This window comes from Pseudopodoces humilis, chromosome 3 (assembly GCF_049639895.1).
Source record: "Pseudopodoces humilis isolate 2021_Gansu_Grassland_sample_001 chromosome 3, ASM4963989v1, whole genome shotgun sequence".
Classification (NCBI taxonomy): Eukaryota; Metazoa; Chordata; class Aves; order Passeriformes; family Paridae; genus Pseudopodoces; species Pseudopodoces humilis.
Window position 1 is genome coordinate 102047291 of NC_142202.1, and position 27549 is coordinate 102074839.

Below are 27549 nucleotides of genomic sequence, written 5' to 3' on the forward strand. Positions count from 1 at the left end.
ATCACAGGCATATTTTCTACACACAGAGCTTTCGAACTCATTGGACTGAAAAGTGATCCATATGTTGTAAATCTCTATAATCTAGAAACCTCCAGAGGGAAGTTTCATCATTTCATACCAAACTGCTAATTACCTGCAAACCTGAGTGTGAAGCTAGCAATTGATCCATGTCTTGTATTTGGTATTATGAGTGTCCTGATTCCACATTTCTCCACCCTAGGCTAACATGCAAAATTTGAGCTGGGACAGATTAGTGTGTGTATGGTTTGGAGAGTATTGACTACAAAGAAATATTCTAAATATTGTTTGAAATAAATATTTCTGTCCCCAAGGCATAACAGTTTTTTTTCTCCTTTGAATATAAAATTTTACAAGTTTTTGAAAAGAAAGACATAGAAACATTCTTTTTTTTTAACGTGACATAGAATTTCTATATTTCAGAGACATTTTTGACATTTACATTTTGCAATCATTTTGCAAATGATGCAGAAAAACCTTTCTTTTTCATAAACCAAATTCCCTTTCTTTGCAAGAGCTGGAAACATCTGTGTATAGCATGCTGAAAGTTCTTGGTCACCATATGCTGCAGTGGGGTTTAAACTCTGTCACAGAAACTTGTTTTAGAATTATTCTAATCACCATGGTATTCAAATCTTTAATGGGCAGCTACTTCATAGGTTTTGGTAGATAAAAACAGACTAAGGGTTGAGAGATTATCAGAAAAGTCTCCACACATCCAAATCCCAAATTGTGATGTATAGGTCATAAAGCAGAGAGCCGTCCCTCCTCCAATGAAACATCCCACATGTGGAAGCAGTATATCTTTGTTTATTTTCAAAGCTAGAAGCTGTTGCAGGCAAATGACTACACTGCTTTTAGATGAGAGCTGGTGACTATACCCGATACTTGTCTTTCCAACATGCATTAGTGTTCTCTTGTGTATCTCTGCAGCTGGATTCATCAGTGCAGTTAGCTTTTTGCTAAAATGGTTATAACACGAGTAAGAAAGCTTCAGTGTTGATTTTAAATACGTAAATCTGAATGTCAAGGGTTGAAAATGTTTGAACATTTAAAGTGTGAGACATTGTTTGTCCTCTATGGAGAAAGCAAATTTCTCTGCCTCTTCCTTACTTTAGTGTTTTCTATTAGATTATAGTCATCACAGCAAAAGCCACAACATTTATCATTGAAAAGCCTTACTTTCTTCTCCTTTTACCCACCAGTGCACTCTGCTATTCTGCTCTTCTCTCTGCAGAATAAGTACCCTGCAGAGTAATCAGGCTTTATCAGAACTGAAAAAATTCCTCTCCACATTATTCTGCTCTTCCCTCTCTCTAGTTCTCCAATGTTCATTCTGAGGTGGGTTTCAGCAAATCACAGCCTTAACCCCCTTGCATGGTCCATTAGTGATGAATGCCCAGAAGTCACACAGGACAACATGAAGCCCAATTACTTCTTCATGTGCCTTTCAGGAAGTCCTGTAGGGCTCCAGATAATTTATAGCTGACCAGTCTCTTATTTAACACCACCTCTACTTACAGAGACGTTGACACAATTGATCACCAACCCAAAGAAGAAAAGCCCAACCTGACAGAGCTAACCAGAAATAAAGCTTTCTCTGTTTCTTGGAACACCAAACATATGGAAAGAATGGTCACTTGATTTCTTTAGAAATATGTACACGAGCAAGTTTTATGGGGCCCTCAGCAGATGTAAAGAAAATGCTGTCTGAAGTAGGAAATATTTGAAGGCTACTAAAGGAACGCATAGTGAATTTTTCACAGGAGGTTATTTGCTTTGCTAAAATAAATGGCAATTAATATTCTCCAGGAAGAACTTTTTTTCCTAATGTGTCACTACTTATTGGTCAGTTTTGGAATTTGAATCAGAGTCATATAGTAAAACTCCACAAGATACAAAAGGAAATCAATCTAATTCTCTCTTTGAAAGCCTGGATGAAGAACAAGAAACAAAGTTATTGTGACTAAAGAATACTTTGAAATATGGAATTTGTCATATTAACACATTAATTGAATAATTAATTTCCTCACTTGAGTGTCAATGCCCACGTTTTTCTATGTCTGATCCTGATCTTGCTTCCATCACATTCCCAGGTAGAGCTCCACTGGGGGACACTTGTGCTGCCTGCACGAGCAGCCAGGCTGCCAGAATCTGAGCAGTCCTGTGCATGCAAGGAAGCAGAGCGTGGCATGAGGGCAGCAGGTGGGCAGTAAATGACAAAACTCCGATGGTTCATTGTCTTGTAACCACATATTCCTTTTGAAGTTCCCTTGGTGATAGGATTTCCTTAAGCAATTTGTGGATTTAGCATTTATGCATATAGACAAGTACTAAGGGAGGGAAGGACAGGGCAGATGAACAAGTGTGCGGGCTAGGAATTGTTCTCTCACCTTTTTTTGCATCTGTCAGAAAGGTAATATAGACTGAGCTATAACATTCAGTGAAGGGTTTTACATTTAGGCTGCAGAGAAAGTGTGCATCTGTGTTGCAGTACATGGCTCATCACTATTCTGGCTCACCATCAGATGGACATTTAGGCCCCTACTGTTGCCTTTTTCTCAACCTGGAAATGAAACGAGATAATTTTAGTAAGGAGGTAATATAGAAGGGGATCTTTATTTGAAGGTCTTTAGGAAGAGTTATGGAAATGTGTCCACAAAAGCCCACCCCCCCTCAGGGGTGAGTACATTTTTATAGCTTTTAGGAAATAAGCATAATTGATTAAAAGTGCCAATTAAGAGGACAAGCGGGGATGCAATTCTCCCCCAGGTCCAGCCTCTTCTCTGGAGCCCCCCTTCAGCACAAGCTGTACCCTGTACATGAAATGTATCTCAAAGAGTTGTGCTCAGCCTTGGTTCCCAGTAGAATCAAGATAGAATAGGGGCCATGGCTTGGAACGCTGAAATTTGTTTTGTCTTTCTGCTTAGGGAAAGCCCATGGAAAAGTACTGGAAAACTAGCTACTAATGCAATAGGTGGCAGAGCTATAAATATATGTGTGAAGAATACAGAGAACATATAAAAGAGAAAAGGCAAAGCCCAGATAATGTCACCACTACCACAAATGTTGAAAGATCTGTAGAGAGTATTAATCTTCAAATATGTATTTCTTAATGCTGCACATCCTTATTCAAATATTGTGAGCTTGGACCCAGCTTGTTGGGGATATATACTTTCCTGTGATATTACTGTTGTTTCCTACATGTTGGAATCAAGAAGCTGCCTTTGAAAGCTAATTCATGGACAAAGATCCAACAGCTGGGCCCCTCTTACCATGGAGAGGATGGTCTGTATCTGATCATACAGGTTATTTTGCACATCCTTCCCTTTTTATTTCACAACTTCCTAATTCCATTTCAAATTCCCCAACTGTATTTACATTGGTATCACAATTCATATACATAGAGTTCTGCCTCAAAGCTGAGACTTCTACCACATGGTAACACTGAGGAGGCATTAGAACACTAAAGTACTTTTAAGGCTGTAGCTGTAATGTTTTGGTCAAGGTCACTTGCAAGCTGCCAGTGCCTGGAAGACTTAAGAAGTCCTAGACTTGTGCTATAAATACAGGTAGAATCTTTCTCTAGGTAGGCAGTCTGATGAAAGGACTTTGACAGAGGTTTCTCTGCAGATCTTTCTTGTAGCCAAAAAGAATACTTGATAAAAATGTCTTAACAGGAAGAAAAAGCTCAAATAAGTGAAGTGGTTGAGTGGAGAAGCAGCAAAGGGCATAAGCAGAAAAACTTAGCAGATGTCAGAGATTCACTTGCATCAGTTACTCTATAAGTAAAAGATTTATGGTGTTTGAAGAACTCCCTTCCCAGGTGGGTATGATTCAGATTCAAATTAATCACAAGGGAACAAAAAGAATTTAGGTTTCATAAATATGCCTTGAATCTTCAGAATACATTCATATTTGTATTGTGAATATTTGTATATTTGTAGTGACTACATTGTGAGAATGGTCTAATGCCTTTGCTTTTTATGTGTGCTTGCATCTAATAGATCAGAACAGTTGTACTGGCTCGGGAGAGCAATAGCTTTGACATCCAAAGCTTGCTTTTGACTGCAATTCCATCTCAATTTCAATATTCCTGACTTTTCTAGTTATTATATTTGCTGTTTCAGATTGAGTTCTTCCAATATTTTCATAAGGAAGAGTCCAAACCAGCAACACACTATATGCAGCTCATGGTAACCCTCACACTGAGCTATTTTGGGGGTTGTACCCCTTCTTTCCCCTTGCCTTTCAATTCACAGCTTGCTGGTTCACAGCTTGTTTTACCAGCAGCCATCCACCGGAGAGCTGGGGTGAGTGTGCCAGATTGCAGTGCTTGTTAAGGAGAGCCTTTACTGCAGCATCCCACTCCCACAAAGGTCAGGGGCCACATTCTCCTGGTAGGAGACCTGCCAGGAGAGCTTGCTCTGTGGTCAGCAACAGGTGGAAAAGATTAACCCTTCGAGAGTCGTGCCCCTTAGCCCATCAGGGGTTGTGACATCGAAGGCACGGCCTGTTGTCATCAGCGCACAGTCAAGCTGCAGTACTGGATTTATTAGGTACATCACAAGGCACTCTGTGAAATAACATTTTCCTCTCTCTGTCTTTGTTTGGCAATTCCCTAGAGCTGATCCAGCCAAATGAATTAGAGAATTGCAGTTAAACCGATTAGTAACTGAAAGCCCAGTAATTTGTTTATTTACCAGGGCTAAATTTATATGTCTATTTTCTTGAATTGTCTTTGCTCTCCTCATGCTAAATTTTAAGACTCTGGTACTCAAGTGAAATATACTAGCTGGATTAAAACAGTATTATAAATTCACACATTCATTATATGTGTTATAAATTTATTCAGACATTGGTCAGGACCATGATCTTTGGAACATCAGACAAGTTTGCTTCCTTTTTGATTTCTAAAGACTGGCAGGGAGCCATGGCGTTTGGTGTCAGTTTTGGTGGCTCAGCTTTGCAGCATGACCTTGTAATTGAGGTCCTTCCCATTGGGAGCTGCAGCACAGCTCATCTGAAACATGGTGCAATTCAGTGCAGGCTTACATTACCATCCTTATGGGAGCTCTTACAAAACCACACTGGAACCTTCCACGCAGACTTAGTTCACTACCCTGCAATAACCTCATGTGTGGGGAGAGAATACCTCACGCCTTGCTAAGCAAGCTAATTTCCTCTCCCTCATCAACATTTTATTCCACTTCTTTTTTTTTCCACAGGGAGTAAAAATAGGTGACTCAAGCTCAAACTCTGTTGAAAACAAGGACAAAATTCTTGATTAAAAGCTGAGTTCAGAAGTGTTAGTATTTCACCCAGGAAGCACAGGCATAAAGCTTGTACTCAGACACCTCAATTCATGCTACACTTGAGTATTTCTTATTTGGTAAGACTTCTCTGACATGTGAGAACACTGAAGGTGTGAAAACACCACAAAGTTAGTGTGTCTATAGGTCTTAAGCATTTCTCTCTGAACTATCAGTATTTCAAAACCAGTACATTTTGAATCTCAAGTCTTCAAAGACTAAGTAGTATGTCTATGCTGAGGTATTTACCATTATGGGAATGCTTTACTTTCACTACAGTCATTTGCAACTAAATGTTTTACAAAAGCATAATTAAAACATAGCATATAAGGTAGTATTTGGGAAAACATTTAATTAAAACCGAAAAACCCCTAATATGTATGCTTTAAAACACTGGTTAGAAAGGAGGCCCCCCCTGACAATAGCTGTCTGTGCCATATTTCTATGAAAAGCACAAGTGCCATGTTACTAAAAATGAAAAACAAAGCCATGGGAAAGCATTATTTCAGCTGTCATCACTTTGTTCATATTAGAGTAATATGTACATAGTTACAACTATTGCTTGGTTTCCTTATTGTTTGTTTAGATCTTTTATATAGCAACAATGTAGTGAAAAATACTATGAAAAATAAGGAAAAGGTTTTTGATACAAACCCAGATATGAATACCCTGACTTCAGATTAAGATTGTATCCATAGGATTTCCTTTTTCTAAGCAGAAAAATTCATGTTCACTGACCATACACTGAAAAAATTTAGGCTTGGCTTTTAGCACATGCTAGTGGAATGCAGGTATTGCCACAAGACATCATAATGCAATGAGATTTGAAAGCTTCCCTTTTAATTGCTATCTGTAAACACATTTTCTTATTCCGTTCTGCTGACATTACAGATAATGAGTGTGGTCATTTTAATGTAAGTTCAGATGCAAATGGAAAGACTAGTTATGGAAAGAAATTTTAAGTACAAAATTTAGGCATGGCTGTATCTAGAGTTTTTTGAGAACACAAGACCAGGAAGCCAAGAAGATGAGGTTAAAATTTACAGAGTTTATAAAACTATAAAAGCATGTTATTGCACCAAATTATTCTTTCAAAAACAAACAAACAAGCAAAAACAACAAAACCAAAACCAAAAAACCAATCAACCAATCAACCAAACAAAAAAACCCAAAACAAACCAAACCAAAGTAAACCAAACCAAAAAACAACAACAAAACCACCAAACCCCCCTAAAAGAAAAATAAAAAATAAAGCAAAACACAAGTCCCCCCACCAAATAAACTCTCTCAGATTTTCAAGGAAGCTTGAAAATATGATACAGAGATTTCTGGGCTATCTGGGAAATCTTGGAAATAGCTCCATGCATTTCTGGCATGTGTTTACCTATACTACATCCTTACCGAAGCTCAGAAGCCTTTTGAGATGTTTCTAATTGACCTGGATCAAAATAATGATTGTTCCATCCATGTACTAGTTTGAATGACTGAATGTTAGTGCATGGGAATGTTACCTGCCATTATTTAATTTACTAGTAGAACAGTAGTACTTAAGATATTTGCTGTCTGACACCAATCCACAGAAAATATTCTGCCTGGAAATTTTGTGGGTCTATGGCAGATTCAGCACAATGTCCCATTATTGAAAATATTTTTTAGGAAGCTGGTAGAGAGCTCTTCTGTGGTCATAGCAGTTCCTGAAAAAAGGGAGGAAGGAGAGTTTTAACTCTGACTGCAAAGTATGGATCCAGATCACACACCTTTTGAGTGTTGATCAAACCCTGTTTGCTCTTAAAATATAAAACTCACAAATTTTCATCAATTTTTAGAGGACATTCTTTAAGGAATAGATGCACTATTCAGAAGAATTGTACAGGGACATGAATCACAGAATCACAGAATCACCAGGCTGGAAGAGACCTTCAAGATCATTGAATGCTACTCAGCCCTAACACCGCAACTAAACCACAGCACCGAGTGCCACATCCAGTGTGTTTTTAAACACATCCAGGGATGGTGACTCCACCACACCCCTGGGCAGACAGTTCCAGTCCATTACCACCCTTTCTGGAAAAACTTTTTCCTGATATCCAATCTAAATTTCCCTTGGCACAGTTTGAGACTGTGTCCTCTCATTCTGTTAGTTGCTGAATAGAAATAGTCGGGCAGTTGTGACTAAAGCTACCATCTCAGATAGATCTGTCCTGCCTTGAAGGTGTCACCTTCCAACTCAGGTAACAGGGAGGTTAAGACTTTCACTTGGTCATTATTAGGAGTACCATAATAATCAGGTGGGAAAGAAAGTATGACAGAGAAAGTTTTAAGTGATTTTTCAAATTGCTTTATTTTGCACCAGAAGGAAAATAAAAGCCTAAAAAAAGAGGGTTTTTAATTCTTTCTTTTCATGAAAATAGAAAACAATGTAGTGGAAAAAGAACTTTGGTGATCCTTATGGGTCCCTTCCAACTCAGGATATTCAGTGATTCTATCCTATGAGCTGCCCAAGAATGACACAGGATTGATGCATCTCCTCAAGAGAAGTCTGTGAAACTTGATTTAGATGAGCGTAAATTCTCTGATGTGTACTAGACAAAGGAGAATTCTATTCCTTTACATATTCCTGGAAATTTATTTTGGAAAACTAATTCTTAATTCTTTAGTAGCTTCTACCAAGACGTGTTGGATAGTGTCCTATTTTAAAAATATTTTTTTCATCCAGGTTGTTCAACAAGTGTCATAGGAAAGAGTCTAAATGGATTTCTAAGAGCAAAAGAAAAGAATTAGCTAGCTGAAAAAAATAATACTAATGAGCATAAATACTCTAAGCTGAAATATAGAGACAGTCACACTCATTGGCAGAGCTATGTGAAAGTTCCCTTCTGAACTCTTATTTAAGTTGACTTAGCCTTCTGTGATCTCTCTAGAAGCAGTTGTATAACTTCCCTAAAATGTGTCCTTTCTTACCTAGCAACATGGCTGAAGATACTTCAGACTATTTTTACTGCCTTGAGATCTACTCTGTCCTTTCTTTGATGGACACAGTTGTCTCTCTCATCTATTCATTTAAAAGGTTGTTAGAAAGGCATTTTAAAGAGAACATTGCCTGGGCCCTGTCAGAGCTCTAGTGACTCTCCCTTCCCTGCTGGTTATTTTCTTTTCATGACTATTCTATTTTCCTCTTATCTATCAAATTATATGCTTCTTCTGCAGTTCAGATGACCTCAAGCACCACTTGCTGGACTTTCAAACAAGAGCTCTGCAAGCATCATGCACAAAGATGCTGCTTATAGTGGGAGACAGAGGGATGTAGCAGCTCCTGCCACATGGACTGCCCCAGACGTTTCTGAAGATCTGTCTAAGTGTTAATATTCTTTGGCAAAGTAAGTAATTAATTTTGCATTTCTGTGCTTGACTCAGAGCTAGATGACTCCTCTGGCGAATTTGCTGGTGTCTTCACGACCTGGATCAAATTTTACAGACCCATGAACTGGCAACAATCTACTCTGGCTTCTGTGCCACTCCAAAAAGGAAAGAAGTTGCTTCCATCTGTGATCCTATTGCAAGATGTGAGTTCATACTAGAATTAACCACTCAGATTGACATGTGAAACATCAGCAAATATTCTGAATTGATCTGATTTTTACTTATAGTGTGCAAAACATTTCAGAAAAAAATAATTCTGATTGGAATTGATGCTATGATAACAATCTCAAATTTATTAGAGGAAGCATACATGAAGGAAGAGAGAAAGAAATAATGATGGAAAGTAAAAGACAAGGGTTTCAAAAAAATCTATCTAAAGATGACAGTATGTCTTCTGAAAACTAGTATTTTCTCCTTGTTATTATTTTGCTGTTATTATATTTGATTAATTATTTACACTGCATTATATTAGTCCATGCATTTTTCAAAAGTGAGGCATTATTTACCCAGTAAGTACTATGTAAATCAGCTTGCAAGAACTGTTAAATATTTATAGTCTGTCTGGAAGGTTAGAAGAAGTGCAAGTTGTAGGGATTGCAACTGCATACTGATAACAACAGTAAAACCCAAAACATAAACATTGCAGAGGTCAAAAACATTTACCGTTTTCAAAATTTTTTTCTTGTCCCAAATCTCAAGATTTGAAAAAATACATTCTTTTAAAATATATCTGCTACATTCCACTGGCCTAGTAAATTGCAGTTTGCCTCTCACAAAGCTTTCATGCCTGAGATTTGGTCTGAATTCTTTAGCACTTCAAAGCATGACTGAAGAAGAGTGTGTCAGTAATTTACTGTCTCTTTGCATCTGTCACCTTGATTTTCTTCACCATAAAGCTTTAAATCTTGGACCTGGAAAAGGTGGAAGCAAAATGCTGGTGCAGCTCTCTCCTCTTCCTTCTATCCTTGCAGAAAAGGGGAGAATATAAAACTCTGAACATACAACCTTCCTAAATAAGGACTGGTTTTTGTTTCAACATAACTCTTTCAAGAGTTAGCAGATGTTTCAAATTGGATCTTCTAAAATGCTGATAACTGTGCATATCTCTGACTACAATCCTTTCCAGAAGTCACTTTGCTTCTGAAATATTTATAAAAAGACCATATGTTATATTTGCTCTTTGAGCTGGGGGAGGGGGAACACAACAATGCATCAATTTATAGCTGATTTTTATTTGCTTTTATTATTGTTCACTCAATAATCACTTCCCATTAAAACTGTATCATTTTTCCCTTTCTGGACTAACATTTTGTTCTTGCATTATTAATTTGAGCAGTTACCGCATCTGTTCCCATTCGTAATCTCAAAAATAATAACAGTAAGGAAACACACACACAAACATGTGTCAGTTACATAAATTTTTATATATTTATCATTCACTTCTCTAATTTACAGCTGTTTGCCTTCCTGCTGCTAGATTGTACCCATGTTTTATGCTTAAACTGAAAAACTGAAGAGAAGAATAGGCTGTCACTTCATCAGATTGGAGGCAATCCTTGCTTAATTACTTGAGAGGTGTTGCTGTCTTTCTTGAGTCCCCTTTTATGTCAGGAAGCCAAGTAAAATGACACTAAATTAAGCTTCCCAAGGGGAGAACTAGGAAGATCCTGCCAAGCCAGGCTTACATCACTCTCTGCATACCAGAACTGCACACACATGATGGAATCTCCTAATACAAGCTCCGAGGACAGGGACCTCTATGTTTGTGGTGAGCCTCACACAAGGAACATTGGCTGAGACCTGGCCAATGTGACACTTTATAATAAACAGGGAGAGGCCAATTAGGCCCATATGCCTGAGATTCCTTTCATCTAACTTCTGTCAGATAAAAGGGCTGCTTTGTCAAGCAAAGCTCCTTTTCTAGTCAGTGGGAAGAGATAAGCATCTCCAAAGGCAAACTGTTCAACATATTTTACACACCTAATGTGGTGATCTGAGATGAGCCATCATCCAGGGTGCTCATCTCTCCCTGTTGCCTCAAGAAGGAGCTTTGATGGTTAGATAGGCCACACTCCCAGGCTGCTGAAAGAATAAAAATTTGATCCCAGCCAGTCAGAAATAAGGAGAAAATTTAAAGATACAGTCTGGCAGGTATACTGAGAAAACACCTATGGCTTAAACTGTGTATTATATAGCACACCATGCACTGATGGATGCAGGGTAAAGATCAGATAGCGTGGCCAACCTGGGTGCTGTTTGTACTGCCAATGTAGCACTGTATTCCCTCAATTGTTATGCACAAAGTTTTTAAAAATAAGAGACTAACAGCTGGCTCCTTTTTCTTGTGTATAAAAAGGCTTTAGGTACTTTTAATGAAAAGTGTTAGTGTCTTGTCACAGTCCTTCTTTGTAACAGATGTTTCACATATTAGTTATATAAGAAAGTTGGTGGTATCATCAGGAAGTTGTATTCCTTATCTCTCAGCAGGTTTTGTCTTGATATGGTGATATGTTCAGGACACCAATTCAACAAATACATGTTTCTTAGGAAAAAGTTTCAGTTCAGAGTCAAGATGGAATCAGAGTGATATCATACCATATTTCATGTTATCAACTATGAAAGAAAGGATTTAAACACTGGATCTGTTTCTAAGGCATTCAATTTGAGGAAAAGAATTAGCATTGCAAAGAGAAAAGGGAGAATAGTGACTTTTTTCTTCTGCATTCATTGTCTTGAATCAGCCTATTGTCTGGGGCTGTACGTGTGTGGGAGTGCAATTCACTGGTGGTTGAATTCAACTCTCAGTTCTTTCAGCTGTGTTTTCAGCCTCTGATTTCCTATATTTCTCTCTGTAGTTTTAATAATGAGGGAGATTTTAGGACAATATGTTCTACATTTTCTGCATTATTGAACTTTCTTCATGGCCTCTCCAGAACAACAAAACAAGACTAAAGCTTCAACAGTGTGAAACCAGTGCCAATAGATTATGTGTCAGCACCAAAAAAAGCCCAAGACACTCAGGAATACACCATATTCCATATCTATGTAATAAAAAAATGTGATATTCATGTAGTCATGCAATTTGCAGTCACTGAGGTACTTGTTTAATGATATCCCCACCTACTTAATTTTTAGTCCTGAAGGAAATGCTTTGGTTTTTTGTCTGTAACTCCTGGATCTGCTGGCATTGACATAAGGTTGGTCTCTTCCCTTCAGTGACACTTTGAATATACATGTGCAGATTTCCCTGCTTACCTGTATGTATTTATGTGCACAAATTCATGAATGCATGTAGAAGCCCACATTTGGAAGGTCTTACCTTGTGACATACACATAACAAATTAATTCAATAGTTACCTCTGTTATAAGAGTGAGAGGGAAATGGCAGCTAAAGGCAGTGGTGACAAGAACACTGTACAGAACTAGGAAAATCTGATAAAATCTGACAAGACAAGCAACAAGCCTTTAAACCATGAGAATAATTAATGATTAGGATATTTACTAAGAAACGTGTTAAAATTCTCACTTGGCTAGAACACCTTATTAGTGAAAGTTCCAGTGATTGCTGCTCTTAAAGTCTATTAATTTAAACAACAGACTTCAAATTAAAGCATTTAGGGAAATAAAGAACATTTTGTTAAAATTAAATGCAAGTGAACAGATGCAGTGGTATAGCCTGATAGCTGAGCAATTGTCAGTAAAAATGAACTAGAAGGACAACAGGTAAATGCATCAGTATACTGTGAAAAGAGATCTGAGGGGTTTTCTCCATCATTGAAAGAAAAGGTGCTATTGCTATGTTCTCTTATTTTACATTGGCTTGCCTTCACATGGATTGTGTAGTACAAAATGAGAATTTCCTGAGGGGAATAACTTAATATAAATGGCAGAAAGTTTGCCTGCAGATGGAAAGAATAAGGACTTTTCCCACAAGCATTTGTAGAAACATGAATTTATAAGGCAAATAGTCCTTAAGGGCTAAATTATGATCAAATGCAGGGAAACTAGATGTACTTTGTGCTTCTGATAAGCACTGAAAAGAAAATGAGCCTTGGTTTTTGCATAAAACATATAAAATATTTTCTGTTCTCTTTTCCTTGCCCTTGCTTCCAGCCAGATATCTTTAATGTCTTATTAGATGATTCTGAAAAAGGGAAATAATTTAACATGGCATAAAACTCTGGAGACATGATTTCAAAGGGGTCAGTAATAAATAATGCATAGTATCAATAGCTGTTACTTAAAAAATGATTCACTGATTTTAACTGGAATATGCATCTAAACTAAAGATGTTGTCTAGCCTACCCAGTTCCTGTCTCCATCTAATTCGTACTTTCACATATTCTGGGAACTGTAATGTAGAATATTAAGATTATGTAGCTATATTTATAAAAAATCTTCTAACTTCTTATAAATAAAGACCCAAATCCCATATGTAAACCAGTGAACATCTTCTAAACATGTCATAAATTAACTTCTCCCTGCAGTTTGCTGGGAGGTACATCAGTGTGATGTGTGCCTTGAGAAAGGCTGCTCACGTGGCTGTAATAATAGATATAATCTTGGTTACCCTGATGTGTCCAGGAGCAGGTTTGCCACAACTGTCCTGCCTTAATGGCACTATAGACATCTCTATATTGTAATAAATCAGTGATCAGTGAAGAGGCAAATCATATGTTGGGAATCCTCAGGCCACACAGATTTAGTTAAACAAACAAAAATGTGTGTAAGATGTATCTATGCAAATCACATTACTTCTAAGGAAACAGAGCTTTCAGTATTGATGAGTAAGTGATTTGTTAGTTGGTGTCATGTAAAGATTGTTTAGGAAAAGGGATTATTCCTAGTAACAGTGGCTCAATAATGCCAAACTTAAATCAGGCCTAGGAAGTCTGTTTTCTGTTAGTAAAGCCATTATTCATCTACTGTTATAATTTCTGATTTCTTCTTCTCAAGCATTCAATCTCAATGTGTGCCTTTGTTGCGAGTTTGTTTTAACTTCACATGGGCTTTCTTCCATCTGAGAGTCTTTACACTGTGGTTTTCAGAAGGCAACGTGGCCAATCACCTTACTAACCCCAGTTTGTACACAGCTTTGAAATTAATATCTCCCAAAAAAAGAAAACCACAAAATGAAGTATCTGTTTCTATAAAAAGATTGATACTGGAACTCCAATGATGCCTGTGGCCAACACTGGACAGTGAACAAAATTATTTTTGGATCATGCAAAAGGCACACATGTAGGAAGGGCTGTGTAGGTGTGGGAGATGGTCCTGCTGCTGGGAGACCACAACAGCTACCCCACAGGAGTGACAGCTGCAATAAATCTGAGATCAGGATGTATCCCTGATAGACACCATGGAAAATGAAACAGTGGAGCTCAGATGGCATCTTTGCAAGTCACTAAAATACTGAAGAATAAGGAATTTGAAGGCTAAGGACTAGAGAGGCTTTGGTCTTGTGGCATGAAAGAGAAATTTATGTTCAGTTCCTGCTCCATCTGTGGGCAGCATTACTTGTCTGAAAGTAAGCTCTTAAACTTACATTATGCAGCTCCAGATACCAAATAGAGATGGGACAGCTTAATTCATGTGAGATTTTCTAAAAATCATTTTATTACTGAAATGTTCTGTTTTCTGATGTGGCAGCTGTAGGGTCATGTAAGTACCTTTTATTATAGGGGAGAAAATATAAGAATAAACTATAGAATTTATCAGTTTTAGTTCCCTCCTTCTCAAAGCACGAGCCATGAAACTATCAAATGAACAAATGCCTATTTCATTTGTCTTCTTTTTGAAGTGGAAAATTAAATCTCAGTCACAAAATATTCTGAAAGTGTTTTTTTTTCCTAATTGATTTAAAACATTCGCTTTCTAAATCTGAAAAGTTGCAAACAACATCCACACTCTGATTTTCTTGAAAGAATTCTGCACCATATGTAAGCTGTTAGGCATCTGTTTTGTCCTTGTGTACATGTCAAATCATACTCCAGTTCAGTCTTGATTGTCCTATTGTGGATCAAAGCCATGCTTTGCAAAAGCGCACGACGCTGAAGCGATGCTCACTTACAGCCTCACTCTTAATGCCACCAAAATAAATTTTATCAACTTCCTTGCTTCAGCAAACAGCTGACATTTCTTTTGGCAAAATGAACCACAAAACTCCTGATCTGACGTCAAGGGGCTGACAACGGCTTTGTTCCAGATGAAGCTGCTGGTGGCTGAAGTGGGTGCTGTGCACCAAACCACATGTACCACTGCTCCTCTGAATGGCAACAGAAGCTTTCATAGTGTTAATAATTTTCTAGGTTGTTTTTTTTTTTTTTCACATCAGAAATTGGAGCTGGGCATTTGTTTTGATTTTGAAATAAATGGTATTAAAATATCAGTGTCTAATACTCTGCAGATTTGGTGTACTGGACCCAGGGGAGTTTTGAAATTAAGACATTCTGATTAAACTTGATATTACACTTCTCTGATAAATTTATTGACCAAGAGCTATCATAGCTTTCTATAATTGAATAAATAGAAGTGAATTATTTAGTTTTCATTTTCTTTCCTTAATGAAATATCAGTTGTGGTTTTTGCCTTGTTTGGACTACTTTTCTTCTTTTCTAGATATATATAGATATACTTCCTAGAATATTTCTGTTCTGCTAGACTACCAAGCAAGCTTTCATTTCAGGAAAGCTCATTTTATCATCTGCAGTCCTTCAGGTAACAAAAATTTAAAGGATTTTCCTACTAATGGAGAGTACATGCTTCGGTCTGAAAACTAAGACTTTTTAAAAAAATCTTTAAAAAATTCTTAATTTTATTAATTATCAAATTCTTATACATGTCAAAGGAATTCTAGAAGAAAAAAATAAAGAGGGAGATTATTTTAACTGGAAGGTCAATTTCTAAATATGCTTGAAAGAACATTTCAAAATTATTCAGTTTCTTGCATCTGACTTAAGGTCCAACTTAGTTGTGATTCCAGCAGAGCTTTGTTTGCACTCCTTGTTGATCAACAAGTCTTGATGTACTTGTCTAATTTCAATTTCCTCTGTCAGCACTGCAGTTACACTGCACAATGAGCTCTTCATGAGGTTGCACAACATAATTTCCATATCATGGGACCCAGCACTCTCTAAGGTTTTATTGCTCCTTCTGTTTCATGCAATGCAGCTATATAGCATTTCCCACAAATTTACTCAGACCTCATCATAAATTTCTTAGTCATGATTGCTTTTATCTGTGTAATGGACATTGTTCTAGTTCTTTTTAAGCAATATTGAACTATCAGGAATATATATTGCCCACCAGGAAACTACTTAAGTAATGTTGCAGCCAATGTCCCTATAGGACATTTGTCTGTTCTCCATAAGGAACAGGAATTATAGCTCTACAATGCAAGTTCTGCACGTTAAAGTGATATATACATTTGTGTCAAGATCTTCCTCTTTTCTGAAAACTTAGGAAATAATCAACAGTCTTTTAAAAAAGTATTAACGGTCATATGCAGGCCTGGCAAAACTCAGATTAGTTAAAGGTCTTTTTCTGGTCTGGGCATCTATATCTATAAGAAAGTTTCATATCTGCATTTGGCCAAATGTAATCTGCAGCTTAACACTATGGAACAATAAAAAAAAGTATGTGTGGCCATCATTAGCCTTGGGATGCTGGAAATCATAAAACTAGACTCAGGCAAAGGTCACAGAGGTATTTCTCTATAAGTATTGGCAGTAAGTAGGAGCTGTCCTATGGTTTTGTAGCAAGGAATACAGATAAAATGTCCAAAACAGACAAACTTGTTTCAGGAATGATAGTTGTCCACTTTTTAATGATTGATGTAATTTAATTTTAGTGCCTTTTTAAATAGTCATTTGCCACTTCTCCCTTGGTAGAAATAGAGAACAGAAAATGCCTGTGGCAAACATAAACACTTAACTGCCTCTAAGGTGCATTGCATGGGACCTTGAATCACATATGATTTCATATCCTAGGTCATTCTCAATTTCAGAGCCTCTGAGGGGTTAAGGTTCAAAAGGCAACTGCGGGGCTTTTACTGAGCATTGTCATCCTGTCTAGATACAGAATGTTGGGTTTAATGATTCTGCTTCCCACTTTTTGGAAAATTCTCATACTAGTTTTTAGTTATTATTTTTGACAGTATTCAAGCAAAAGTTACCTCAGTTTTTTCAGAGAACAAAGCAAATACCCAAGCACACCATATGTGTGCTTGGCCACCAATTAATGACATAGTTGTATAATGGCATAGTTGCATAAACAATGCAGAGGGAGGAGGTCAGTCTGAGAACAAAAAATTATCTAAAGGCTACAATCTTGTTTATGAACAGATTGATTCATGTAAATTCACTCAAAGTTGAGAATTGTTTAACGATTCTGTTATGCAAACAAATCTGCTATACACATTGTTTGCAAGATATCAGTGTAAGTACTGAATCTTTATCCTACATGGCTGGCTATATAAAGCATGTGGCACAGCTTTGATCCTTGGTTAGGAGATTTAGGCTGCAGAAAGTAGTTTTACTTAAATATTGAGTGATGTTTTATGATTTCACTGCTAAGTAAAGATTTATATATAAACAAATCACTGCAACAAGCTCTAAATATTCATTAATATTAATGAACAATATTAATATTAAACATAGATTTCCTGCTTTAAGATTATATTTTAAATGCAATTGAAATGCAGATCTATAGGGTACTAATAATGCTTATTTTTTATTTAATGAGGACTCCATATATTTACCATCAGTGCAGTGTTGACCTGCCTCCCTGAACAGACTTTACCTGTTCTCAGAATGGGCAGTGTAATATACTTCATGCCTACTTTTGGTCCTGTTATTGTTTGGGTCTCATCATTTTGTATTGTTATTGACTGCAACAAGTCATGATGAGATTCACAGTTACATGAGGAAAATTCCCCAGCTGAAATCTTGACCTGTTGGACAAAGGGAATATAAGCATAAGTTGCAATAAGGGCAAGATTTATAGGTCTAGGACACCTATTGAATGTTAAAATTTAAGCCTTGATTGCTCATTCAGGTGGGAAGAAGTGACCACAGACAATTCAAGTATCGTCTAAATCTATATAAAATACTTATGACACTGCTTGAGTAGCTGCTTAGCATTTGCTGCTGAAATCAAGACCATTTATAGCAGTGTCAAACCAAAGGATTTACTCCATCATAAGTAGCTGAAGTAGGTGCCCAGAATTCCTTCTATGTACATAGCTATTCCCTGTCCCACTGGCAAAATAACCCAGTTGGTTCATGGAAAATATCATGCAAGTAGGAGTGTACAAATGCACTGAAAGGTGAAAGGCATCACAGACTAAATTATTATAAATACCTGCTGCTGTGTCTTACAGATAAACTGTGCTGTGCCAGGCTGACTGGCAATGCTTTTATTTGGTAGTGACTGTATTTAATTTTATGTAGGAAAAGACAGCAGCAAGAGATATTCACACAGGGAATGATTGGGCAGATAGTGAAGGCTATAGAGCATTAGCAATGCTAAGAAACCTCAAACAGTCCTTAGAGGAATGGGAGTTTCATAACAGAGTCTGAATGTGTCTCAAATATTATGCTGACGTTTGTCACCAATGAATTTCCCACACTGTGGGAGTTTTAAAGAATGACTTATTGGCTTATTGGCCTACTCAACCCATGCATGCAAATCCAAAGAGACAGATTCACTACATTTTTGCATATCCTTAGTATTCCAAAGCCTTAGGATTCAAGTATTGCTCCCATGTTGGTGAGCATACAAATGCAAGAGTGTGGGGAAGGACTGGGGGCACAATCAAAACAGAAATTACAAGATAGGTCATTGTAGTCCAGTGTGTTACAAGGCAGCACAGAATAAATAAATCATTCAGAGAAAAGTGTCCCATTCTGGAAACTAAGACATTTTAAAGTATCAAGTATGATTTTATAGTTGTGAGTTACTTGACTGAGATTTTAATTCTGTAATTTTTAAGCAGTCTTAGAAAGAGCAGATAAAGCTGCTTGCTTTGCTACATTTAATCTTGAATTGACAAGTAATTTTAGTGTTGGAAAGTTCTTCAAACATTTCTTTCCTTTATGAAAAATACCCTTCCCTGTTCACAGTGGATTATTGTGGCCTAGTGACCTGTCCTGTAGAATCTCATCCCAGGGTGTCCCAGGACAGCCTTCAGCTCCCAGCAGCACTGCAGCTACACAGAGCTGGCACCAAGTTCACAGACACCAGTTATGGAAGATCACTGATTCCAGGGAACATCCAAAGCTGGCAGTCAGCTGTGCCCAGGTTGGTCTCTGCTCAGCCTTTCCCTCCCTCAGAGCAGTTCTTTAGGCTTCTGGTTAAAAATGCCTGCACTTGGGAGACAAGACCCTTGGTCAATAGTGATTATTACAGCTTTCTCAGGACAGCTGAATGAAGCCTAGTTTTTTTGATCTGGACTTGAATGTTTCTATCAAAATCAACTTTTCATTGAAAATGGCTGACTTTTTTTTTTTCTGTGATCTTTTTTCTAATAATACTTTTAATGTACTAAATGAAAATTTAAATCCACTTCATTATATAGATAAATATGTAGTATTTTTTTCATTGTTTCCCAGTTTTTTCTTTTGTTCCATCCATTCCAAGTTTTTCCAGATTAAAAGACACATAATGAGAAATGCAAGAGTAAAAACTAAAAATTTTCAGATATATACTTCTTACATAAAAAAACTTCAAAATTCTTTCAGTGAGCTGAATGAAAGGAAAAAAGGCTTTGTATAACATAGTATCTACACTTCCATATCCATTATTTTACATTTGAAGTAATTTTTTAATCTGTTTGGAGAAGCCATGAAACTTTGGAAAAGAATTGTCACAAATGCTTGAAAATGACAACCCTGATGAAGTTATTGTTTTCAATTCAGCCAAGCATTTGTCATCTCTGTGTAGGTCTGTTACACAAAAATAAGAGTACTCACTAGGGGAATTCGGGTGGATTTATTTTTACTTTTTTTTCAGGCAACTTTGTTGTTGCTTAGGTGTTAAGTATTGCCAGGTTTCTGCAAACTTGCAAATGAGTGTAGGAAGCACATGCTGAAGGGCTTCCAGGGCAGAGAGGGAGCATCAGGGAAAGATGAACAGGTCACAGACAGCTTGAAAGATGAAAGAAAGATAGCAATGTGTATGGCTCTCCTGGATACTTCCAAACAGATAAAGAACAAAGCAGAGCATAAATCTGTGACAACTGGGAACACTGGTTTCACTGTCCACTCCTAGAACTGGGATTCTCAAGGGCAGACATGTCTCCATGACTGTGATGCCAGTACACAGAAATACCCTGCTATTTGGAAATGCTGCTTTGCTGCTGATGCCAGCACCATTCTTCTTCATTTGAGCTACTGGGGGTTAATACCAGGCGAGATTTTCAACCTATTTAACCACGTGTTGTGAAGTTGGTTGACCTTTGACTGCTAAGTGCTGACAGAGTCCTGTGAGCCCTAGAAATGATAGCAAGATCTACTGGTGAGGTGCAAGCAGATAAAGAACAAAGTAGCACATAAATCAGCAGAAGCCAATTAGGGCACTCCCACTCCAAAAAATTTGCAAGGAGGAGAGGAAAAGACATGAGCCATGATTATTATTCACACTGGAAATCTGTCACAGTCATAAATTTGAAATAAATTGCTGCAGGAACTGGGCAACTTGTCATTAAACACTCTAAAACTGGGGACTGGTAAAACTGTACATCAGAATTAATGTTTTGGAAGGTAAAAACGTCCAACAAAGACCCATTCTTGCCACATTTGCATTATATTTTGGCATTCTTTTTCTAGTGCATGAAAGTTTCTGCTGGTTTTTGTTTTGCAAGATATGATACTGGGGAGAACTCAGAATAAATAGCACAGAAAAAATGGGAGAAACCTTGATCTGATTTATCTCTTTTCCAGTTTGAACAGGAGTTCTACACTAGTAATAAGGATTAAGAAATCCTGGGAGACAGTCTTGAGTCTGAGAAATGGCTGCATGCTTCTTGAGCTGCTACAAAAATTTGTGTGCAGAATTAATGCTTAAGGAAAAATCTGCTTCAGTTTTAGGTATCTGGACACCTTGTAGTTTCATTAATTTAAACAGTGATCAGCTACTATTAAATAGCTGTTTCTTGATCCCGCAAGCTAGAGATAAAATGATTACATAGAAAAGTAGTTATTTCTCTCATTTTATAGATGGCAAAACCAAATATGGGAATGCTTTTATGCATCGATAAGAGTCACTGAGAGTATAATCCAAGGGCACCAATAAAAATACCAACACAGCTAAAAGTCAGTGTAAGCCTGAAGAATGGGAAAGAAGAAATATTATGTTGAAAACTGGTCTATTCTTAATTCAGGGAAGATTTTTGTTTCTTCTAAAACTCTGACAGGGTCACAATGACTGACTCAGGATCTTAAGACACAGTTTTCAAAGCATCTGAGTGACATCCAGGAGCATATTACCATCAACACTCAATGAAACACAGTTATTCCATTACCTTGTTCCTGTAGAAAATGCTGTTTTCTCTCAAGGCTGTTCCAGCCCTTGGTACATAGCCATGCCTGTGTTCTAACTTGTTGTGTCATTCCTCTGATTGATCTCCAGGAAAGAAAAATGCAAAAATGTTCAGGCAACTCAGGATCACTGTTTCCAAAGCAGATTGTTTGTTCTTGCCTGATGCTGTTTTTTGTTTTGGATCTTGCCTGGAATAAATAATTAGGACTTGTGAATACAGCTATTTGTTATATTGGTTCTTAGAATTCCATATATAAATTATACAATTGTTGTGAACAAAAAATGAATGTATTTTTCTTGACAAAACAAATTTAAGGGTAATGGGGACATTTCCTGATTGTGCAGCCACACAGATTTCCCACTTCTTTGGGGAAGCTGAATGACACCTATTTTTTCAAATTTTCTTTTTCTTACCTTTTCTTCATATATTCTTCAACTGTGTTTTATCTGACATATCTCTGAAAGGTGTGGTCTCCACATGGATGACTTAATCATTCACCAAATTTTGAAAGTAGAGGTTTCAGCCCCATAACATCAGAAACTGTGTATAATTAATACAAGCAATAATTTTTGTGAATATATTCTGTGCATTTTTGTGATATTCTAATTACTAGTTTAGGAGTAACTGGGAAAATAGAGTATATATATATTTTCCCATATGTGGTTTTGGTTTTGGATGTCTTTTTGTTCTACAGAATAAGGCAAGGAATCTGAGAGAAGTTGAGTTGGTTCATTGATCAAAATACACATTTCTGAGAAGCCCCTGATATCATATAATTGTACAAAGGGGAAGAGTATGTAAGTAGACAATCACTTTCTGGTGTCTCATTCTGTGTATAAAGATTATTATTAACAGCAGAAAAAAGCTAGGATATGCTTTTTTATATATGAAGATATAGAGGTAATACTAAAAATCTGATTATTTTCCTGTCTTCCAGTTGTACTACTTTTCTGCACCTGTTGAATTATGGTACGTTGTATTTCCCACCACCCATCAACAGTCATCCAAATGCTGATTCATCAATGTTTTCAGCAATACTGATGCTGCACGGGATAGAAGAAGGGTTGTTAATGCCCTTGGAAATAAAAGCAGACTAGTTGAATGAAACATTTTTAATTATACTCCAAGTCTTCCTTTCCTTCACTGAAAATAATTAACGTGCTTCTGGCTGAAGTTGCAAACACAAGCATGAAATCCAAACTTCTAGTTGAAAATTATCAATGAAACCTTACATAACATAAAGTTTCAACTTTCTTGATTAAGCCATTTCATATTGATTTCTTTTTAGCAGGGAAATGCTATGTGATGGGAAGCTAGTTACACATTTGATGTGTTGGTTTCTATTGCAACACCTACAAGGAGCTTGTCTGATGGGCTGGAAGGTGCTGGTTACCAGCTCAGTACTCAACACAGAGCATGGCAAGAAACAACCTGTGGTAAAGATGGATGACAGGAGACAGAGTATGTTCAAAGATTATGGAATGCAGCCAGAAGAAATCAGCTGTGCCCTATAAAGCCAGAATGCTACATGTGAATGTGAATATTCCTCTCTGATGGACAGCTTTTTAAAGCCTCTGAGGGACCAAACATGTCTCAGTGTTTTCCACACACTGGTATAGTTTCTCATCTCCCCTTTGTCACAAATGGAAAAGACAGGCCTTGCACAACTCACAACAGGGATCAGTATCCAAAGTGAGGTTCTGGGACATATGGGTGCTGTCTTATTTATACACAAACCACAAATATATCATCACAGCACAGAATGCCACCCTTGTTGCTCAGGCTTACTCCTCCATATGAGTTGTGACTCCCCTGCAACACTTTGAGCGAGGGCAGTAACATCCTCCTCTTTCCATTTCCTTGCACTCCCATATCTACTTTTCTTTCTCTGATCATTTTCAGGGTCAACTGTGTTTTGTGTGCACAGCTCGAAATGTCAGTTTGTCACTGAAGCCGCTCCATTGTCTGTGGGGTGTTGCTCAGGCTGTGTCTAAATGCTTTGGATTTGGCATTCAAGGGAGGAATCCTGTCCGGCTCTTTCTGGTCAACAGCAGCACTCCCAGCCAGCAGCTGACTCAGTACCTCCACTTCCAGGCTGTGAAGATGAGTCACCCTGATTCAAAAAACACTTTTTAATAGTTTAGGTCCTGAGTACAGATCTTATCAAAACCATGACTCTCCTCAACCCTTCTAAAACAGGCCATGCCACCATTCTTCTCTCAGAAACAAAAATGAAATGGGTATTATTTTAGAATTTACCCATAAAATGTCTGGTTCTTTCACTAATGAAGAAAGATTTCCAATTTTAGGCTAATATGATTCCTATTGGGTGATCTGTCAATATTTACTAAAGTCCTTTACTCAAATGTGATATTGTTTGGAGCTAAGTGAAATAGCTTTTGACAAGGAAAAAAAGGTATGCATTATTATAATAATTCTATTTTGCACATTAATTTGATACAGATCACACAGATAAATGTTTAACATTTTCATTCCTTACTCAAAGTAAGTAAGGTAAAAAAATTCCATGGAAATATATGCATTACGCTTGGAAATGTAGCTACTCTCTGTGTAATGAAACTAGTTCTCCACTAAAAGTATACCTCAGTTCTCCACCCTCAAAACTGACCTCAATACAGTGCTGGAGGGCTTAGTGGAGTGTCTGGTGTGAGCCCTATGTATTGTCGGGTAAATGAATGCAGAATTGTTTTTTAAATGTTATTAAAAATTGTTTTGTCTATACCTCACTAATTTTCCCATACACTATTTCATTAGAGATGCAAACTTCTGATGATCTGTTCTAGTTCAACTCAGTTGTGAAACATTTAGTGAAAAACAAGTTGGCACATGTCTGGATTAAAAAAAGACCCTAAAACTCTAAAGGGATTTTTCTGCTTTACCAAGATACTTTAAATATTTTGAGATGTAAGAAGAGATATACAATTCTGTGGCTGATATAAGTTCTATCATGCTTTCATTCCAGTGCAAGTACAACTCAGGTTACTTTTGCAGTAATATTCTGTTCTTAAAATATATAAATGGAAAAAAAAACCCCAATAATCTGTTTGGATTGGTCTTCAATAATAAAGGCAAACCCAATAAGGTCTGAAATTTGGTATATTTTTATTGTGATACTCATGCATGCTATTATATTAATGTTAAAGACCCTTTTGGAAAAAACATATTAGATTACTTTGAGTCAGTGACTGAGTTACTGAGCATTCAGAAACAACCACAGGAAATTGTCATGTGTATCCTACACAGAAATGGGAGGGGACAGAAAAGTCCATTCATAAATATATATATTTATGTACATTTATACAGGGCATTATGATTACTTCCTTTGGCACAAAGGTACCCCGGTAAATAAAAATGCTTGTTTAAAGAATAGTAATGATATTTTTTGATTCTACTTCACTGTGTGAGTCTCTAGGAAGGTGCTAGAAGATGATGGAGAGAATATATCTTCTTTTATTTTCCTGAAATTTCTGTTAATTCCAACTGTTCCTTTGGATCATCCTTATAATTTGTACAGCAGTGGTCATGTAATAGAATTATAGAATGGTTCTGATTAGAAGGGATCTCAAAGATCATTTATTTCCAATTTTCCCACATGCACAGGGATGACACCCAGTTCACCAGGTTGCTCAGGGCCCCATCCAGCCATGAATAATTCCAGAGAGGGGGCATCCACAGCTTCTCTGGGAAGCCTGTTCCAGTGCCTCACCACCCTCTGAGTAAAGAATTTCCTTCTAGCATGTCTTTACATTCTTAAGCTTTTCTAGTTTTTCCCAGATATCATCCCTTCCTCCTGTTGTGTCAAATGCACCTCTTAACTTGGTGCCATTGCAATAACTGGACCCCTCCCTTGAGAGAGATAAAATAAATGTGAAGAATGTCTTCAGAATTATAAAAATGTTTGAGATTTAATTTTCCATTAACAGGAAGTTCATAGTGACCAAATGTGGTTTTCAGTCCAGTGCTCTAGATATGAATTGGACCTTCCAAAAACCTGGGAAACTTTATGCTTTTTATGGTTTTAGTTTTACATTGTGAAAGACATGCTGTAGGGTCTAGGACATCGCACACTTTTAATCAGTTAGTCAAAAAGTCTTGCAGTTTTCTTCTTCATTAAGTGGATAATAAACATAAATACACAGAATTCAAGATAATAAAAAAATGTTAAAGTAACATAGAAAACTAAAAACAATAGAAAAATTACCAAACATATTATGTTTTGATAATGAGCTGTGCCAAGCTCCATTTCAGACAGACCTATGTCTATGACTACATTAGTCTGAGTTGTACCACAAGAGTGGTATAGGATGAGAAAGGATTCCTGGAAGGGTGGGATACAGCTCTTCCCACAGCTCAGTGCTTGCATCCCTGTTGCTCATACTGCCCATGTTTCATGCTCAGAGTACAAAGAGCCAGGGCTCCCATCTGGGCTGTGAAAGCTCTCAGAACTTCCTCCTTCCCCAGTGTTTATTTTCTTCTGTCATGGTATTTTCCCTGGTATACAATACCTTGTGCTGGCCTGGCAGTGAGAGATGGTGCCTTGCATTGGGCGGGTCAATAAAAACAAGTTTGACAAAGGAAGCACGGAGCACTCTGAGTATGCACAAAGCATTGCTGGCAGTCTCAACCCTGGTGGTAAAGTCAGAGAGGTGACAGATTTAGACAACAGGGCTAGGCTTTCATCAGTTAACTCTGATCAAGTGTCTGAAGGTCCCAGATAACTTCCCTGACATCTGAGCAACAGAACAATATGTAAATAAAGCTTTCATCACACAGTGAAATTTGAATAAGCAATGATTATATATTAATTACAAATAACTAATAATATATGCTAAATATGTTAGTGAGCACCATCCACCAAAATATTTCCTGAAGACACCTCTGGACATAACTGACACCCTCTTTACATCTGTGAAAAGATGGCCCACATTTGCACCAAGACTTCCTTGTATTGCTTTGTTAGGAAAAATAGCCTGTGGATATAGGAGAGGGAGCCCTCGAGAAAATTGACATTTGCAGTGCTGGTGCTTGTTTCTAACAACAAAAAAAATGTTTTATAGCTGTATTCCCAAATATGTTTCTGACACGTCTTCAGTGAGCCTAAGCTTTGATGACATTTCAAGCTGGACCCGTCTGCAGCCTTCCCTGTTCCCTGGGATCCTTTCTGCTCATTGGGAATATCAATAACTTTTCAGTCTCTCTTGCTGCTCTCTTCCAAACTTGCTAAAAGCTCCCTTAAAAGTTGTTTTAAAGTGGGAATATTAAAAAATATCCTATAAAATCCAAAATCATAGCAACAGCCAAGGAGGGGACAACTAGTTGCTTTTGTTTGCACCATATCTGACCCTCAGAGATTTTCAGTCAATCTAGAAAGTTCAAAACTGGTTTGAGAATGAGTGTGATATTAATGGCAAGAGCACAAGTTTCCTTGAAAGAAAATTCCCTTTGCAGTGCCTGTACAGAAATCACCTACACCAACAAAACCGTTCCAAGTTCCAAGCCTTACATTTATTTAAACTTGAATTGTAGAATTATTTGTGGCTCTTCAAGGTCACCATTGATGTCTGATGCTTTTCACAACAGCCAAACTAGCAACAATCTTTGGGTGATAAAGAACAGGGAGCGATAGCATAAAAGTGACATTCCCTTTGGATTCCATTCTCAAATATTTTGATGCAAAACCTGAGGTTTGTGTTCTAGGCTTAAACTTAGTTTATATCACACAGAAAAATACAGAAGATATTATCTTCATAAAGAACTTTAGAGTTCTAAGTCATTTAGCTAAGACTGAGTATGACATATAAGAGTAGGCATAGGAAAGGCAGCTTTCATTGGCTAACACACACAATATCCTGTGTATTACACATGACTGCATGTCACTGAATCACAGAATGGGAATGGCATGTGATTGGTACTAATACTTGTGGCCTGCTAGAGGAACTTCTTTTGTTGAGTAATAAAACTCTTTTTCACTGCAGTGAAGAAATAAAATCCGCAGCCAATCAGCTGTGCCACCACACATAAAGGAAGGTGTTGAAATGTTGAAGTTTATTATATGTGGAATGCCTTTGGGGCATACAGTTTGTCCCCCTGGTTCATTTTGACAGCATTCTCAGGATAGCATCCCAGAGTATATTTTATGTGCTATACATCTTTACTCCTCTCAGATCACGCACTCTGAAAGTTCTCTCTCTTCTCTTATCAGGTAGAAGATATTTGTCTTACCCTAGTCCTTTGGCCTAA